This window comes from Myotis brandtii, unplaced genomic scaffold (genome assembly GCF_000412655.1).
Source record: "Myotis brandtii unplaced genomic scaffold, ASM41265v1 scaffold1777, whole genome shotgun sequence".
Lineage (NCBI taxonomy): Eukaryota > Metazoa > Chordata > Mammalia > Chiroptera > Vespertilionidae > Myotis > Myotis brandtii.
In genome coordinates this window covers 49,257-65,611 of record NW_005356585.1, presented here as the reverse complement: position 1 = coordinate 65,611, position 16,355 = coordinate 49,257, and the positions used below count along the sequence as shown (strand labels likewise).

At 50.4% G+C, this 16,355-nt stretch overlaps 1 long non-coding RNA gene across 1 annotated transcript in view; it reads left to right on the top strand.

Moving 5' to 3' along the window:
- The first annotated feature begins 13,831 nt into the window (after positions 1–13,831).
- The window catches only part of LOC106725619, a 17,687-nt gene continuing 15,163 nt past the window's right edge, over positions 13,832–16,355 (top strand). Inside the window, exon 1 of the long non-coding RNA XR_001361548.1 lies at positions 13,832–13,847. This is a non-coding gene — a long non-coding RNA (uncharacterized LOC106725619). The remainder of the gene's footprint in view (positions 13,848–16,355) is intronic.

Here is a 16,355-nt window from a genome sequence, read left to right as displayed (position 1 = left end):
TAAAAAAGCTGTGGTACATTTACACATGGAATACTATGCAGCTGTAACAAAGAAGGATCTCTTACCCTTTGAGACAGCATGGAGGAACCTGGAGAGTATCATGCTAAGTGAAATAAGTCAGTCAGAGAAAGACAAGAGTCACATGATCTCACTCATATGTGTAATCCAAATAACAAAATAAACTGATGAACAAAATAGATCCAGAGACATGGAAGCATGGAACAAAGTGTGGAATCCTAGAGGGAAGGCGGGGAAGGGTGAGTGGGTAAGAACTTGTATGCATATAAGTACAACCCATGGACACAGACAATAGGTCTATGAAGGCCTGGGGGGTGGGGTGGGGGCAGGCTAGAAGGGGTCAATGGTGGGAAAAAGGGGGCATATGTAATACTTTCAACAATAAAGATTTAAAAAATAAAATACTGGATATAAAATATCCTCCAGAATTGGATGCCAGGAGAAAACTATACAAACCCTACAAGTAAGAAGGGGGACCTGCAAGAATCACCCCTGTCTCACTGTTTTCTCACTGTGACCCACCAGGAGCCAGAGGGGGCATGCGTGTGGGAAATAATGTTTCCAGATTCAACTCAATGGTGCTTTTTAAAAAATATCTTTATTATTGAGATGTCCCTTTATTACACATGTCCCTCTTCCCCCCACTCCCATTACCGCCCTCCACCCAGTTCCCACCCCACCCCAGGCCTTTGCCACACTATTGTCTGTGTCCATAGGTAATGCATATATGCATATGAGATCTCTGTTTAATCTCTTCCCACTCCCACCCCCACCCCCCTTCCCTCTGAGAATTGTCAGTCTGTTTCATTTCCATGCCTCTTATTCTATTTTATTCACTAGTTTATTCTGTTCATTAGATTTCTTTTTTGTTTATTTTGATTTTTATATTTAATTATTGAATCTAAATTTTTCTGTAGTGGTTCTTGCAGCCAAAACTCAGTTCAGCCTCCAAATACATGCAGGAGAGGCCTTCCTGGGGGTGCGTGTGGCCAAGGTCCAAACATATAAGTCGCCGCTCTGACTTTTACTCTTTCAGGCCCAGGTCCAGACGTGTGGGGGCTGGTCGTGGTGTTGGCCCTGGAAGATGTTTGCTCCTGGTTCCCAAGCTGACATTGTCACTGAGCAGCTGGAGGCTTAACCAGCTGGGATGACTTTTGAGGGCACAGATGGAGGTCTAGTATGTCTGCTGAATGAAGCAGGGATCCGACTCTAAGCCTGGCCCTTAGTACACTTTCTAGTTAGCGCAGATGGGTTTGCACTCTTCCCATGGCCTTCTGATGGCATTGCATCATTCATGAAGGTTTTTCTCCGGGAGAAATAATTGTTGGAGCTGGCAGTAGGGAAACCGTGTGGCCCGGAGCAACACTTGGGTGTCCCCAGCATGTCTGGTCCTGGTGCTTCTTCCCCTTCAGGAGGCGGAGAGTCCCTCCCCGCATAGTGAGGAGAACAATAATGTAATGGACACAGGTTGTCGTGCTGACGAAGCGAGAGGAAGCACAGGCACTGGTGGGCCTCAGTGGTGCTCACTGCTCCTGGCGGCACCTGCCTTCTCACCACTGCTCTTGACCTCTCCCTGCCCTCTTCCTGAGCCTTCCTCTGCAGGGCCAGCTTCAACCCGCACAGAGCTAAGCCTCCAGCTGCTCAGGTGGCGTCACGATTTAATGTGAGAAGTCACTCAGGTGACCTTCTTTCATTTATTTATTTATTTATTTATTTATTTATTTATTTTAATGTGAGAAGTCACTCAGGTGACCTTCTTTCATTTATTTATTTATTTATTTATTTATTTATTTATTTATTTATTTTTATATCAGCTTCCAAGGATTTAACGCAAAGAAGTGAGTAAAAAGGAAAATAAACACGATTGCAGGAAAGTACATGGGGGCAGGAGGCGCTGACCTTGCCAGTGCTCACCATGGCCTCGGCGACCTCTCTCGCCACGCAGCCCCCGTGCCAGCAGCTTCTGCTCAGCGCAAACGCCCTCGCTTTCCAGCCCAGGACCACAGGCGGTTCCCACGTGGGCGCGTCTCCCCACTCCCTGTTCACAGGTGGAGGCGCTGGCGGGGCTGGAGCCTGGGGCCTCGGTCATCACTCTGCTCCCCTGGGCCTGTCAGGAAAGCTGGGGCCTGGGCCTCGGGATTGTCTCCTCTGGGGGGTCCCGGGAGCAGTGTCTTCCGGCAACCCTCGCTCAGCCCGCGGCTCCTGGCGACCCTGACAATCCATCTGATTATAGAGTGATATATTGTATGAATTTGAAGTGTGAATTGTAACAGAGTGTAAACCTCAACATTGGGAAGCGCTTTAAGATGGAGTGAAGCCTGACAGGCCGCAGTTAGCATGATGGCCACACACCGCACAGGGCGCAGCCCCTGTGAGCGCACCCACAGTCTGTTCCCCCAGAGGAGGCCTGGGCTGCTGTGGGCAATGCCAGCAAACTGGCTATAAAAAGAGGACCTGAAGTGCAAACAAGTTCTCCTTGGGGATCCCGAGCCGCTGTGCTCAGCCCTTGGATGGAAGACACCTGCTGAGGCCCGCGGACGGTAACGCTCCATCGAGTTGGCGCCTCGCCGAGGTCTCTCGGGTCGGACGCCTGCTGCTGCTGGTTGAGCCGCTCCTCGCGAAGGAGGCACCGCTGAGCTCTGGGCACAGCCTGTTCCAAACCGGAGCCCTTCCAGCCGCACCCAGAGACGCCCGCCCCACAACAGCACGCGGGTCCCCTGAGCCAGCGCCCAGGGCCCAGGAGATCTGTAAGGTCCCTGTGTGAGTAATAAACCGTGTGATCCCAGCTGCATTGATGTCTCTGCACTATATTCCTCCGGTGGTTCTTGTAATGCTAAGTGGAAAGGAATTAATAAGCCCTCGAGCCTTAGTGCCCCCTAGAGGAGCCTCCACGGTGCAAGACGACTGGCAGCCCCACCACAGACTCACTCCTGTGCACGCTAATAACATTTGTAGTGATGGTTTAGCTGACGCAAAGGAGTCAGCATAGCCTACCCTGACTGTGCCTCTGTGTCCTGCGAGCGAGCTGACTGCACAGCCAGGATTTATGGTGTTATTTTCCAGACAAAAGAACTTCTAGTTTTTTTCACATTTGCAGGACTTTGGCCCAAGAATGCAGGGGACTCTTGATTTATTCCCAGTCAGCCACGGGCGCAGTTAGGAGGCAGGGCACTGGGCCCTCGGGTCCCTGTCCTCGCGGGACCCATGCCCTCCTGGTGCCCCGTGGCCCTGGGAGCACCTCCGCTCTTTGCTGCCCTGACAAGCTCACCTGCCCTGCGCCGCTTCCTTAGGAAATGCGGGCTGCTCGCTGCCCTCTGCGTCCTTGGAAAGTTCTTAATACCACAGTTTTTGATTGAGCCTCAGTTAGCATCGGCCAAAGTGATAGAAAAACTGCTTCTTCTCTGCACTATGTCCATGTGAAGTCACAATGTCATTTTCCAGGGAAATTTGTGTTGCATAAACTATGACCACAAGCTCTTTCATGTTGCTTGAGTGAGGAAGTGGGCTCGACGTCCCTCCCCTTTCACCTGAGCAGGCTCTCGGCTGTCCTGCCCAGGACTCAGTGGGATGAGCTCTGTGCCCCTCAGGGCAGCCACAGAGTGCCAGCCACCTGCTGGAGTCGCTCAGGGCCCCGCTGCCTGGCTGAGAGGCCGGCACATGCAGGGGCCCTCGCCAGGCAGTCGGCTCAGCCTGGAGTGAAGAGGTGCCAGGTGCCCCCTCCCAGCCTGTCAGGGGCCGTGTTGGAGGTTCCCAGCTGAGCCCACAGTCCACGGCCACGTGCTTATGTTTCACACGGCAGCATGAGGGCCCGTTTGTCACTCAGCAAAAGGTGAGTGCAGCACAAGCCAGGCCGCCCTCACCCCACCATTTGGCCAAGATTTACGTTTCCTGGGAGGAGGCTCCTGGAGGCCAGGGCACCTCAGCTTCTGAAACAAATCCCAGAGGGCCCGGCATTTTGGGAAACACGTCAAGCGGCTCCTGGTGTCGCTGGATGTGAGCCCTGTTTACCACCCATGACGCCCCCGTGACACACGCCTGCCGCACGCAGTGGTGTGTGGGCTGCGGCCGGGCTGAGGGGCTGCAGCCTGCGGAGCTGGCCTGCACCCGGCGCCACAGCCGCACAGCGGACTCCCATGCTCGTTTGTTTAGTTTTTATCTACTGTTGTACCAGGACGGATGCTCATTTTAAGACATGAAATGCATTTTAAATAGCGATGGAATAGCAATAGGCACTTTAAAAGGTAATTTATTTTTTCTTTATAAACAGTGTAAACATAGTTTGCTCTCACTCAATAATAATTTTGGTGAAAGCAATGTGACCAAATATGGTTTATTATTTTTAAAAATTTGGTCATAATTGATACCTCAATTCACAGCCACATAGAGCTCACTGCTGGTCGGACAGCGGCTGCAGCTGGGAGGCCGCTGCGAGGCGTGCGCCGTGGGCCACGTTCACTGAGCCGAAGAAGGTGACCTTCCGGAACAGCCGGTGGGATTCTGGAACGAGAGAATAAGGTGCTCAGAGGACCCTCTCCCCCGCAAAACAACCATTTCACTGGTGAAAATTATAAAGAAATAAACCATTTAAAATCTCTGGAAATTGTCCTAAGGCCATAAAGAAAATGGAGAACCAGACATTCAAGAAAATCTACTAAATCCTGGTAAGAACAGCAAGTCTGAGGCTTTAAGCCCCAGCAGCTCAGTCGCTCCTGAACTCCCTGTGGCAGAAGCACCGTCCTGGGCCTGTGCAGACGGAAAATGGGAAGGTGGGTGCTCCGTCTGTGGCTGTGGCTTCACCGAGGAAAGGTGACAAGGCTGCATTCCCACCTTCCCCCAGCCCGGTGCCACCGACAGGCCCCGAGGCCAGGAGGAGAGCTACCTGCAGGCCCAGCAGGCTGGCTGCGTGGGTGCCTCCTGGGCAGCCTCCTGGGGAGCCCCTCCCCTCCCGTGCTGGTGCAGGTGGAGGACGGGACCTCCTGGAGGAACCTGAGTTCTCCAGGGGCAAGGCTGCACCGGAACGCCATGCTCAGGTCACTGTCAGGAACAGTAGGGACCGTGGCAGAGAAAAATTAAGGCGAGGGCAGGAAGCATGGTGGTGTGAGCGACAGGGCGGAGCAGCCAGAGCCAATCCAGAGAAGCAGCAGAGATGGCCACAGAGCCTGCTGGCGCCCTGTCAGCTCTGGTGTCTCCGTTTCACAGAGGAGACAACTAACGTTGCAGCAGGGTAAGCACTGGCCAGGCTGGGCTCAGCGCCCTCGCCCAGGGCGTTTCCATGATGCTGATAAACATGCACTGTCATCGTCATTGTGTGTCTCATGCTGGAATGTCAGGGCCACTGGGACCCCTCTTGCCGCCGGCCTGGGTTGCGGACGGTGGAAGATTGCAGGACTCGCCACGCCTGGCCCTCTGCCGCTTCCAGAGCGAGGGAGCCGAGGGACAGGTCCCCACGCCACACCTGCCTCTCAGACCTAAAGTGACCAGTGGCGACCAGATCACATGGCTTAGGTACAAAAGGGGAATGTGTTGGGTGAGGGGAGGGAGAAGGAAACGGTGGGTGAAAAGATGAGGATGGAAGTATGTTGATGATTGAAAAAATATGGCATTAAGAGTGGATCAAAATTTCCCACACCGGCTTGGAAACGTATCAGAGGAAAGCACACTTTTCTCTCTCCACTGTTCGGCCCTGCGTTTAACAACGTCTCCCAAAGAGAGCGTCTTAGAAACCCCTCCCTGGGCGGCCTCCCAGGCTCCTTCGGTGTTTATAGGAAGGAGGCATAGCGAACACGGCTCAGTAGTACGGGACGGTGCTGCTTACTGAGCACTGACTCTGCTGGACGCCATGCCAGACACTTCCTTCTGCACCGCTTGTTCCATTTAATACCAAGAGGAGTTCTTCCCACTTCACAGAGGAAATAAAAGTGGCATTTCTGGAATTCAGACACGGGCCTGACTCCACAGTTCATAGTTTTCTCTTTATGTTTTGCTTCTCAAAGTGTGTGGGTGGCTGGGAGCAAGTGATGGCCTGGTGGCTGTGCTCTACAGATTCAGTGGAAAGGTTTGCAGGTTTTGAGCTCCTAAAACATTTTCTGAAACAAATTGGAAGCAAAATCACAAAAAAATCTTGCCTTTACATATTGCTCAATCACATTTTATTTAGTAAGCCTGCAGAGGTGAAAGGGTTATATGCAGCAATTACAGAATGACTATTTTCTTTTTAGTCTGTTTGGTGGCAGTGTGCCAAGAACATGCCCCCGGTGAGACAGGCTGGCTGCCAGGCCGGCCACTCGGGTACACGAGTGCGAACTGGGCTCTTTGGCAAGTCTAACCGCACCAAGTGCCCGTGTTCTGGGAGCGGCAAGTTTGTGCTCTGGCAGGTGCGTGGGACCCTTTCCTCTTATTAAGCACCTTGAAAGGAACTGTGGGCTGTGAGGCTGCTGCGGGCACAGGGGCAGGTCTCGCCCCATCTTCTTCGCCCCCACCTGGCCCCTCCCGCCGCTCCGGGTCCCCTGTCTGCCAGCAGCCCCGCTCCAGCTGCTGCCGCTCCCATGCACTGATGGCTCCCGCCCGGCTTGCACCTGTTGATGGTGCAGAGCTACTGGGGCCTGCGCCAGCAGCGGGTGCGAGAGGGGCCAGCACCGTCAATGTGTATAAGCAGCAGTTGCTGCCCTGATCCCCCTTCAGGAGCAGGGGAAGGTGGAGAAGCCTTGAGGGGCGATCAGGGCCGGAGGCACAGCTCGCACCTGCTGCCAGTGCCGAGTGATCGTGACTGGCACTGGCGCTGGCAGTGGGTGTGAGTAGCAGCTCCTGCGCTAGCAGCTGGTGTGAGCGGGGCTGGTGCCGGCAGCAGGTGCAAGTGCCGGGGGGGACTGCAGTGCACGGGAGCAAAGAATTTCAGTAACCACCAGAGGCTCACCCAGATGACAGCGACTGGCCTTGGTCTGGTGCCCCCGCTCACCTGCTCCACCATCCCGCCACAGCCGACGCCCACCATGTTCGGCGCTCTGCCACCTGCTGCTGATGCCTGCCATGTTTTGCGTGCACCCCCTGGTGGTCAGCACACATCAGAGTGACCGGTTGTTCGGTTTTTCCACTGTTCGGTCTATTTGCATATTAGGGTTTTATATATATATAGAATGGCTCCTCACTAGAACATATTCTCCCTACAAACAAGATTTTTGGGAGAAACCAAGATGGCGGCATAGGTAAACACCAGAGTCTGCTGCCTCGAACAACCACTTCAAATACAACTAAAAGACGGAATGGACATCATCCAGAACCACAGGAAGGCTGGCTGAGTGGAAATTCTACAACTAGAAGGAAAGAGAAAAGCATACCAAGACTCAGAGGAGGCGCAGTGTGGAAGTAAAATACTGAGGTGCGGAGGTGCATGCGGAGCGGGCTGGCGGCTGAGGGCGCAGTTGTTGTTTTCAATCTGGAGGGAGTCTCAGGCTCTGAGCTCCAGTTCCAGGCGAGTCTCTAGGGACCCAGACTCAAACGGGAGAAGCGGGACTGTCTGGCATCGGTCAGAACCCGAGGGCAGCTTTCTCTCTGAGGGGCTTGCAGCGTTTCCCCAGACACTGAGAAGCAGAGCCTCTGAGGGCAAGACTGAGAGCAGCCATACCTGCGAGCCCCACCCTGTTGATCCTGTGGGACCCCCCCCCCCCAAGCCCTGCAGGGAGGCTTTTGCTGGATAGCCGCAGGCAAAGGCTAGATTAGCACCTCTCTAGAGATCCAGGAGCCAGGAAACCCAGAGGTCAGAGCGGGACCATCCAGTTTGCAGCTCCCTGGAAACATAAAGGACACACTCAGGGGGCAGACTCAGTGAGCACCAAAGCCCCATTGAAGCAAGTCTTGCCCGAGAGGGGTGTCTCCCGCACAGAAGTTCTCCCACTGCAGACTCAGCTGATTCTCACAGCCAATTGGCCTGGAGGTCAATTCCTCCCAGTGATAACTACAACAATCAAGGCTTAACTACAACAAGACTGTGCACAAAGCCGGCAAGGGGGGGCACCAAGAGTGTCCTCCTCAGGTAATTGGAGAGGCTGAACCACTGGGCCCCAGAGGACACTCAGCACAGATAACCACTTTTTCAACACAGGGGAGCATAAAAAATGCTGAGACAAAGAAACAGGACACAAACGAAAGCAATGGAGGAAAGCAAACTGCTGGATATAGAATTCAAAACCACACTTTTAAGGTCTTTAAAGAACTGTCTAGAAGTCGCCGATAAATATAGTGAGATCCTCAAGAATTCTAGTGAGACCCTCGATGTTGTGATAAAGAACCAACTAGAAATTAAGCATACGCTGACTGAAATAAAGAATATTATACAGCCTCCCAACAGCAGACCAGAGGATAGCAAGAATCAAGTCAAAGATTTGAAATACGAAGAAGCAAAAAATACCCAACCAGAAAAGCAAAATGAAAAAAGAATCCAAAAATACGAAGATAGTGTAAGAAGCCTCTGGGACAACTTCAAGCGTACCAACATCAGAATTATAGGGGTGCCAGAAGAAGAGAGAGAACAAGATATTGAAAACCTATTTGAAGAAATAGTGACAGAAAACTTCCCCTACCTGGTGAAAGAAATAGACTTTCAAGTCCAGGAAGTGCATAGAACCCCAAACAAAAGGAATCCAAAGAGGACCACACCAAGACACATCATAATTAAAATGCCAAGAGCAAAAGACAAAGAGAGAATCTTAAAAGCAGCAAGAGAAAGAAACTCAGTTACCTACAAGGGAGTACCCATACGACTGTCAGCTGATTTCTCAACAGAAACTTTGCAGGCCAGAAGAGAGTGGCAAGAAATATTCAAAGTGATGAACAGCAAGAACCTACAACCAAGATTACTTTATCCAGCAAAGCTATCATTCAGAATTGAAGGTCAGATAAAGAGCTTCACAGATAAGAAAAAGCTAAAGGAGTTCATCACCACCAAACCAGTATTATATGAAATGCTGAGAGGTATCCTTTAAGAAGAGGAAGAAGAAGAAAAAGGTAAAAATACAAATTATGAACAACAAATACACATCTATCAACAAGTGAATCTAAAAATCAAGTGAATAAATAATCTGATGAACAGAATGAACTGGTGATTATAATAGAATCAGGGACATAGAAAGGGAGTGGACTGACTATTCTTGGGGGGGAAAGGGGAATGGGAGATGCGGGAAGAGACTGGACAAAAATCGTGCACCTATGGATGAGGACAGGGGGTGGGGAGTGAGGGCGGAGGGAGGAGTGGGAACTGGGAGGAGGGGAGTTATGGTGGGAAAAAAGAGGAACCAATGTAATAATCTGAACAATAAAGATTTAATTAAAAAATAATAAAAAAAGACAATTAAAAGATGACCAAGAAAAAAAAAAGATTTTTGCTCATTTTGTTTCATTAGTTGGTCCTCAGAACATTTCCCAGCATGTAGCACACATAATAGTTATACGTTGAATGAAGGGAATAAATTGACGTTACACAAACATTCACAGCGCAGCTTCCTGCCACAGCTGTGTTCCACCAGATGCCTTGTTTATTAACAAAAGATGGGGCCTAATCTCACTTTCTTCGCAATGAGTTTCCTGATAACAAAAGACCAACAATATTGGGGCGGGAGCATGCTGTCGTTCTCTTTCTGAACTTTTAACCAGAACATATTCTCCCTTCAAAACAGAATAGTGTTTGAAGACAGGAAGTTTGTGAACTTGAAGTTGATAAAAATATGTAGCGTAATGAGAGATATTCAGAAGAACCCAACAACATAGGAGTGAAGCTATAAACCTATGTCGATAGATAGACAGAACATTATTCCTCATGCTCCCCACAGTGAGCCTGACCACCCTCGCCCCATTAGCCCATTACTGAGGTGTGAGCAGCGGCAGAACCTCTAACCCGTGTGGCACCCACAGGAGGGCGGGGAACCCATTCTCTGTAATCACCAGCTGCTCCACGCTTCCAGTCCTCCCGCTGGGAAGGGACAGTGCTCCCAGCAAGTGCGGCTGCTCCACACTGCCAGTCCTCCTGCTGGGAAGGGACAGTGCTCCCAGCAAGTGGTGCCCGGCGGGAGCCACCTGCCGAATGGATGTTGGCCTCTTTCCTACACAACGTAAGAAACCAACAAAGCGACACCCAGGTGACGCCTGTGCACCCAGAACATGGTTTTGTGAACAGGCACAGACGTTTTCTCGGTACGTGGTGCTGGAATGGCTGGTAACCGAGCCTCCACTGCAGCTGCCGGCTGTGCTGGTCTCTCTGGGAGCCGCGTCCCCCGCACTGGCCGCCCGTCAGCTCCCTCGCCACACGCACACCTTTCCCAGGTGGTTCCCAGGATGGGGCATCGCCTGCATCACCAGAACTTGCTGGAAAAGAATGTTCTCAGGCCCCAGACCCACAGAGTCAGACGCTTAGGTGCTGCTTGCAGCTGGTGTGTCCGCGGGGGAGCTGAGGATGTCACGTCGGGAACCGGCTCCCTTGCGCAGCGGTCACCGTTTTGCCAAACATTGTGATGGACACAGGCCTCGGAGAAGCAGGTGCAGATCTGGGGCCGCGAGTTTGACCCCGGCACCAGGAATTCCTACGGCTCAGCACCTCCCTCAGGCATCTGTCCTTCAGGTGAGCGAGCAGGAGCACGGGCCTGCCCCCCTCAGCCACTCGGTGACAGTGACATTCACCTCCGAACTCCGCGCACCTGCCTGCTCCTCTTCGCTGTTCCCGCCTTGAACCCTCCTGGTGCCCGGCTTCCTGGCAGCAGCTGCCCCACGGGTCCCGCAGGTCGCTCTGTCATCTCTCTGATGGTTCAGAGGGGCTGGCACCCTGAGCTACTGGGGACAACACCCTCATCCCTGTTTCACTCTGTGATTATGTTTTGGGCTCCTTTAAAATGTTCTTTTCAAATTAAATTTACCTAAAAGAGTGTCATGCTGCCTGCGCACCCCACGCTCGCCAGCAGAGCCGTGACCAGGAGCAACAGCCCAGCACAGATGGCCTCTGTCCTGTCTGCTGCTGGCGCTGACGACCTGTGTCCCTCCCAGACAGAGGGCAGCGTGTCCAGAAACCAAGTCCTGTCCCTCCTGAGTCCTGGGCGGAGGCCTGGCTCTGTGCGCTGGTGGAGGTGGGGGGGGTGAGCCAGCTTCACTGATGCGGCCTTTCCTGCAGTGGGGGTGAGGTGGGGGCACGGCATGGACCGCGCTAGGGACTGTCTCCATTGGCTTGTTACAGAAAACTGGAGAAGAACCAAGCAACGCTTAGAGAGATGGAGTTACATGTATTATTCCGCGAGGGCCCAGAGGAAAATGTCTCTAGAATTCTGGGCGAAGTCACACAGGAAGTTTCCTGTATTTATACCATTTTACCTTCTTTGTCTCCCAAATATGGGGTTTTCTGGTCCCCTTTGCAAGTTCTTAAAGAGCCCTATGTGCTGGGGCTTTGAGACCTCAACCAAAGGCTTGGCCTGGTGCCAGCACTGATAACTTCATCGGGGAAGGTTTAATGGCCTCTCTGGAATGGGAGTAATCTTATTTTCCTTATTATTTAAGCCAGCAAGCATGTACAGAAGCCAGAATGCAGGGTTAAAATGTCAACAGCAGTTTTTATATAAGATGGTGCTTCAGGCTGGCGGTGTCAGCTTGATGCCCTTGTGGCCCGTGGCAGCTTCCCTCCAAGGGGAGACACGCCCAGGATTTGAAACCTCCCTGGAAGGCTGTTGCAGGCCCAGGGCACGCGGCCTGTGGCACGGGAACAACCGAACCCCAGGAGCGGCTGCTCAGCACATTTCCAAGGGCAGCAGGCCCCTGACCCTACGGGGGCTGAGTTTTGAGAACTGAGCTCGGGGCTGTGGCAGGACAGTCTGGCCACCACCGAGGGATGTTTACTGGGCTCCTTGGAGAAGGTCCCTGGGCTGAGGCTCAGATGGACCGCCGCCTCCTCAGTCCCCACACCAGCCTCTGAATTTGGCCCATTGAATGGGATTTGTCTGAACAGCCAGAATGCTTCCAAAATTTGTCCTGTGTTCCAAAAATAGATGAACGTCAACTCAGACAAAATAGCAAACAAGCAAACCGCTGAGTGTCCGCCACGTCCCTGACTCCTGGAATCTGCTGGATGTAGATGAGGTGAAGCCGATGTGCTCAGTGGTTAGAGTGTCAGCCTGTGCACCTAAGAGTCTCAGGTTTGACTCCCCCTCAAGGGCACATACCTGGATTGCCAGTTTGCTCCGCCCTGGTTTCAGGCATGTGCGGGAGGCAGCCAGTCCATGTGTCTCTCACATCCATGTTTCTTTCTGTAGCTCTGCCTTTCTCCCTCCCTTCCCCCTCCCTCCCTTCCATTGTCTCTGAAAAGCAATGGAAAAAATATCCTCTGGTGAGGATAACAAAAAATAATAATAAAAATGGATTAAAGAGTTAAATGTTAGACTCAAAACTATAAAAATCCTAGAAGAAAACATAGGCAGTAATATCCCAGACATTTCTCTTAGCAATATTTTCTTCTGATACATTTCCTCAGGCAAGGGAAACAAACAAACAAACAAAATAAGTGGGACTACATCAAACAAAATTTTTTTGCACAGCAAAGGAAACCATCAACAAAATGAAAAGACAACCTATTGAATGGGAGGACATGTTTGCCAATGATGGGGGTTAATATCCAAAATTTACAAAGAACTTATAAAACTCAACACCAGGAAGACAAAAAATCCAATTTAAAAATGGGCAAAGCCCTGGCTGATGTGGCTCAGTGGGTTGGGCATCGCCCCATGTACCGAAAGGTTGCCAGTTCGATTCCTGGTCAGGGCACGTGCCTGCGTTGTTTTTCTCTCTTTCTCCCTCTCCCATTATCTCTCTCTTTCTATTGGCCATACAGATGCCAATAGACATGAAAAGATGCTCAAAGTCACTGATCAGCAGAGAAATGCAAATTAAAACCACAATGAGGTATTACCTCACACCTGCCAGGATGGCTGCCATCAGCAAATCAACAAATGACAAGTGGTGGCGAGGATGTGGAGAGAAGGGAGCCTCATGCCCTGCGGGAGGGAGTGCCCCGTGGAGAGCAGCATGGAGTTCCCTCACAAAATTAAAGATGGCTCTGCCTTATGACCCAGGGACCCCACTCCTGGGGATACAGCGGAAGAAACCCGAAACACCCAGAAAGGATGTGTGCACCTTTATGTTCATTGCAGTGTTATTTACAACAACTAAGATGGGGAAACAGCCCCAGTACCCATCTGTAGGCGAGTGGATAAAAGCTGTGGCACATTTACACCATGGAATACTATGCAGCTGTGAAAAAGGAGGAAATCTTACCTTTTGAGAAAGCATGGAGGGACCTAGAAAATATTATGCTAAGTGAAATAAGCCAGTCAGAGAAAAAAAAATACAATATGATTTCATTTATATGGGCTATCAAATGAACAAAATAAACAAACAAAATAGAAACACACTCATTGATACCGAGAACACTGACAGCTGTCAGGGGGGGAAGGGGTAGGGAGGCTGGGTGAAAAGGGTAAAGGGATTAAGCAAAGAAAAAAACTCAAAGACACAGACAACAGTATGGTGATTACCAGAGGGCAAGGGAGGTTGGGGGAGGTAGGAGAGAGAAAAGGGTGGATAAATGGTGATGGAAGAAGGAAACTTGACTTGGGGTGGTGAACACACAATACAATGTACAGGTGATGTATGTAGAACTGTACCCCTGAAACTTATATAATTTTATTAACCAATGTCACCCCAATACATTTAATAAAAAAATAAATTAGAATACATAAATTAAATTAATTAATTAAATGTTTTAAAAAAGAAAGTGCTTGAGACCTTTCTGAGCTTTCTTTTTAGGAGTGTATTATGGGTGGAAAGTCTGTCCAAATCCAATGACCCAACAAAACTTCGGTAAGTTTTTGAGAAGAGCTGACCACCTCTCGCTGAGCCCTGCTTCTCAGGCTGCAACAGCAAATGCCTTACAGATTATAATCTAGTTTGAAAAGATTCTAATTTTAGTGAAATAAATCTATTTCTTCAGAAACCAGAGCTTTGGCTTGAAGGCATCTTGGCCCATCTCTGTTTTGCTCTGGCCTTAGAATTGTTGGCTCGGCTGCTTTTGTGACGAGCCATGAGTGTAGGGACAGAGCTGCACTCGGTCTCCGCAGGTGCCGGGTGACAGGGACCGCGGCTTTGTTCTAGTGTAAACAAGGAGCAGAGAGGCTCCTTCTGGTTCTTGAGCCTGAACGTGCACATTCCGAGCTGCCCTGGGAGACCCACCCAGGCGGGGGACGGCACATTCCGAAGCAAGTGAGTAGCGGAAAGAGTGTCTTTATCAAGTCTCACAAATGTTGACAATTAGCCACACCAGTCCCTGGGCCCCTGCCTTCATGTGACAGTGTGGCCACTTTCAGGGACCCACGGCTCATTTCAGATGGGCCCAGAGCACAGCTGTGGGCAGATATGGCTTCGTTCAGGTTTTCTCCCCGCCTTTAACTTCTCCAAATAATTATTAAGCATATTGTGCCACTGTACATTTTTGCAAGCTTTATATTTTTATAAAACACTGCCACATCTGTTACACATTAGTATTTAAAAAATATTGAACTGACAGTATTTTAAAGAATTCTTCTGTTTGCCCTGACCAGTTTGGCTCAGCGGATAGAGCGTCGGCCTGCGGACTCAAGGGTCCCAGGTTCGATTCCGGTCAAGGGCATGTACCTTGGTCGTGGGCATCCCCAGTAGGGGGCGTACAAGAGGCAGCTGATCAATGTTTCTCTCATCGATGTTTCTAACTCTCTATCCCTCTCCCCTCCTCTCTGGAAAAAATCCATAAAATATATTTTAAAAAATTCTTCTGTTTGATAAAGACTGTCTGTGCCTGGCCTGTGGCTCTGTGGGTGAGCGCTGACCCATGCACCAAGAGGTTGCCAGTTCAATTCCAGGCCCGGGTTGCAGGCTCCATCCCCAGTGGGGGCAGGAGGCAGCCAATAGATGTTTCTGTCATCGATGTTTCTATCTCTCTCTCCCTCTCCATTTCTCTCTCTGAAAAATCAATAAAAACAAATTAAAAATAATGATTATTGTCTGCATCATTTTATTAGAAACCCACAAGCCTGTGTCCTGCCGCTGTCCTGGGCTCCCTTCCTTTGGGACAGGAATGAGGTTCTCCGAGGCTCAGGGATTCTGGGCTCTATTCCTGCCTCTGGTCACCAGCCAACCGCAGTGCTTGGCATCCTGATGCTGTTCTGCTTCATGAAGGACTTTCATGTGAGGCCATTTAATATGCATCACAACCAACCATTTTAACACTTAAAATGTTTTTAAAATTTATCTTTATTGTTGAAAGTATTTCAAACGTCTCCTTGTTTTCACATTGATTCCCTCCACCCTGCACGCCCCCCCCCCCAGGCATTCATCACACTATTGTGTGTCCATGGGTTATGCATAAGTGCATATAAGTTCAATATGTTTTTATAGATTTTAGAGAGAGAGGAAGGGAGAGGGAGAGAGAGACATCAATGTGAGAGAGAAACATTGATAAGCTGTCTCCCGCATGTGCCCCGACCAGAGACCAAACCAGCAAACTGGGTAAGTGCCTTGACCAGGAACTGGTGACCCTTCAGTGCATGGGATGACGCTCAACCAACTGAGCACCACCGGCCAGGGGCAGCCAACCACTTTAAGTGAGAAAATTAGTAGAAAGTGGCAGACACTTGCTCACAGCTGACTGCAGGCTTCTGATGTCACACTTTACAGTCCTCGTGGCCTTAGACAATGACCCAGCGGCCCTGCCACAGGCAGCCACTCCCTGTGAGGAGAGCGCTTGTGACATCCCGTATGGGGTGGCGTCACAGGAGTTTCCCTGTGCATGTGAGGATGTGGCTGGGAGTTACACACGTACTGAGGTCCTTTTTTCTGGTTTTGATATTTAACTATAGTACACAGGGCCTCTCATTACTATATTTGCAGCTTGTTATGAGTCTCTAGTTATTTCAACATTAAAAAAATCAATGTCAGGACATTTTAGGAAGAAGAATAAATCAGAAACAATTCTTAAGGAATACCTAGATATTCTATAACCATGGAGATCTCTGAAAAATCCACTCATAGTTATTAGTTTCACTGAAGTTTGTTAAATTTCCATTTAAGTGAAAACACCAATTGACCAACTTTTTCCCCCCCCAAGATGGTCCACTTATCTAATCTAATAATAGAGGAATATGCAAATTTGTCTGTTACAGCGTCACAGGTCACGACTGGACCAACAGGCTGCGTCCCTGCCTTCTGCTCAGGCAGCTGCAAGGCCCGGGGTAGGATAGGATACACTAGGAGGGGAAGGAAACTGCATGCGGAAGGGGGTGGCA